This window comes from Amphimedon queenslandica, unplaced genomic scaffold (assembly GCF_000090795.2).
Source record: "Amphimedon queenslandica unplaced genomic scaffold, v1.1 AMPQUscaffold_13436, whole genome shotgun sequence".
Lineage (NCBI taxonomy): Eukaryota > Metazoa > Porifera > Demospongiae > Haplosclerida > Niphatidae > Amphimedon > Amphimedon queenslandica.
In genome coordinates, this window is record NW_003546328.1 from 40,470 (window position 1) to 43,863 (window position 3,394).

Sequence of the window (3,394 nt, forward strand, 5' to 3'; positions counted from 1 at the left end):
GTCAATGACTGGTAATTGTTTGTTATTGCATCTCATCACATTCTTCATGATTCTCCTAATTATGAGCTGAGCCTATATTTGGTAATTGGATCTCTTGTTTTTGCTTTCTCTTAAGAGACAATTGTAGCCCCAGGCCTAACCTTAATTGGTAAAAATATTCATTAATATGTATCCATGCTGTGTAGCTATGTATTGTGATTAAGCAAGCATGCATGTACATGTACATATAATTGCATGTGCTATGTACATGTAGCTTTGTACGTACATGTACAGTACATGTACATGCATGATTGTGCATGTACATGCCTGTGTGTGTTTTCAGCGTTTAATGTGTGTATGTCTAGTAATGCACTTCCTCATTATTGAGCTAATAAATGAGGGGATTACTTTTAGAATCACGAGCAGTGAAGATGAGAGAAACTGAAAGAGGGAGATGTACATGTACATGCAGCAGCAATTGAGGAAAAGAGAGAAAGAGCGAGCATAGCACTTAATTGTTGGATGAATAGAATTCATTTTATAGTTGTATAGTATTTTCATGGTCTCTTAGCTGATTCATGAAGTTTGTGTGGTGTGTCAGAGTATGTGTGGTCGTATGGTAGCCAGCGTGTGTTGTGGTTATGTTACTGCACTTGTCTGCCTTATGTCTCTGTGGTTGCTTCTGTGTATGTGTGTGGAAGAAAGAGTCCAGTTATACCTGTTTATGTGCATGTGTATGTGTGTGTGTCCATTTGTTCAGGGGAGCTTGATTCCACCTTAGAATCTTGAATTATATCAATTTAAGCGTCATGCAGTATAATCTACATTTGGTACAATGCAGTATATGTACATGTACTTATTATTATTATATTATGAATTAATATTATTATTATCAGTTTCAGATGTTTTCCGTTATAATAAGTATGCAGCATATTTCTCACGACGGGCCACACTTCCCCAGGTTTCCACCTTTATTTGGGCAGTTGTTCTTGGAATCCCCTTCCTCTAAAGCTTCATCATCATCATCATTGTTGTTTATATTTATTTATTTGTGAAGGTCGTATCCTTCGATCATACGCCCAGAGACTGTCCCAATTAGATATGGTTTATTGTACTAGCAATTCCTTAAGAGCCTATAGGACTGGCTGCCAGTAAACACACACACATACAAATACAACAACACTGACATGCGTGGCTTTAATACACACACACACACACACACACATAAATACATATATGTGTATGTCACTTGTATGTATTCTCTCCTCTTGCATGCAGTATCACGTATGCAGTAATACAGGGATAGAGGGGTCCGTGGTATGGTTTCTTAGCAGTGTTTTGGTGGGCTAGAGTCCACTGTTGTTCCTGACAGTCTCTTAATCTGTTTAAAAGGTTTGCTTTATCTGAGACAAACAAGTGCTGCCTGTTTTGTGGGGGAAGTATTTGTGGGTTTATAGTCGGACAAGTACAACTACTGCACATATGGTGTTTATATGTACGTATATATGCTGTGTACATATACGTATGGGTGAACCACCTTGTATACTAGCTTATGGCTGCATGGAGCTGGATGGGTTTCTCCAATAGAAGGCATACAGTATAGTTCCTATGTGCTGCCTGATGTACAGTACTTATTTGTGCAGTGATTTAGCTAGGACTCTTATTAACACAGATGTGCATGTACGTGTGCATACATGTAGTTCTGCCTATGGTGGTCGTGGGTGGTTGGGAGCAACCACCTCAACAAATGAACCAACCAGTTCATCACTTAGACCAACCATCCAATTAATACTAATAACCATACATAAAGCATGATATTGTAGTCTGCTAGTATGGTGGTGGATATAAATTTAAAAGGAACAATTTTAGCCTCCAACCACCTCTAATTTATTTCTAGGCAGAGCCTTGGTACATGCAAACATGACCCAGCCTATTGTTTGTACTGTTCTTCAATGATAATTACCTCATTATTGGGCTATGCAGTCCTAACCTACACACACTCATTTTCATTGAGTCATTCAATCTCTCACCAGCAGAGGACATACATTCTCAGGAGCAAGCACACACACACAGTATTGTTCCAATGTCTAGAGTGCCCAGCCTCTAGTCATAGCTGGCCCCTCATTTGCTTTAAATTGGCTTGTTAGTCTAACCACACGTTGTACTCTGTTTAAGTTAAGCTGAGGGTTCATGCCTCTAGACATATAATGTGTCTCGATCCTCTCTCCTCAGACATATCCTGTCTCTTTCTGCCTCACTCCATCTTGTGTGTTGTCTAAACTCTTACTCTTAAACAATGGGTTAGAAATAATGTGTATATGTCCCTCTCCTTCTCCTTCACCCACTTATTTTGTGTCCTTGCTGCTCTTGTGGTCGTCTTTGGCATTGAGATAAGTTTGTCTATGTCTCGTTTGAGACACAACTGTCTCTCCTCTTGTGCGTCGTGCTTCCTAGCGCTATCCTCCACTCTCTTTATGTGGTGGGATGCCTACACGTGCATCATTCGCTTGTGTCCAATGTAACGATGTACTGCATGTACACGTACAATATAATACATGTGCATGTATTGTGCATAGCATATACATGTACTTGTATTACTGCATGATTGTTAATTATTGGAATATTTCATGCCAGCAATTATTCAAGGCTCATTGCTCATTTTGTTTCATTGCATGCATGTACATGTAGGCACGTACGTCTTATCATTGATATGTACATGTATGTGAGTCAGTGATATCCAGTTTGTGGTAATATGAGTATTATTATGTTTGTGTAGATGTTTGCACACTATATGTGCATTTTCATGGCATTAGTATACTACGAACCTTAATTATAATTCTTAAATTATCATTATTAGCATAAAATGTATAATTTAGTCACGTCGTTCAGTGTGTACGTGTACACATACGCACATGGTGGTGTCTTGGGTTAGGTGTGCATGTTGATATTGTTGTAGCTCTAGGTCTATGCATGTGCTCTTATCTCCTGTACTGCAATGCCATAAATATCTCATTATCATAATTGAGTAATGTAGTGATGTAGGAGAGCATGTCACATTTGTACATTCATATAAACACATCGTGCTCTCCAGACACACACATGTCTCCTTAAACTCTTCACTTACGCACGCACTCTCTCCCCCTCCTCTCTCTCTCTCTCTCCCCCTCCCTCTCTCTCCCTCCCTCTCTCCCTTTCCCCCCCCTCTCTCTCTTTCCCCCCCCTCTCTCTCCCTCTCTCCCTCTCCCTTTCCCTCTCCCCCTCTCTCTCTCCCTCTCCCTCTCACCCCCCTCTCTCTCTCTCTCCCTCTCTCTCCCTCCCTCTCTCATGTATTATATACATTAAGGAGTGTCATGTTATGATAAGAAAAGACTGCCAGTGTGTACACAGTCACTGGCTGGCCACACTCTTGTTATAA

The 3,394-nt window shown here is 40.2% G+C and overlaps 1 protein-coding gene across 1 annotated transcript in view; it reads left to right on the top strand.

Moving 5' to 3' along the window:
- LOC100636997 (splicing factor 3B subunit 1-like) overlaps positions 1-3,394 on the top strand; it is a 39,237-nt gene that overhangs the window by 25,897 nt on the left and 9,946 nt on the right.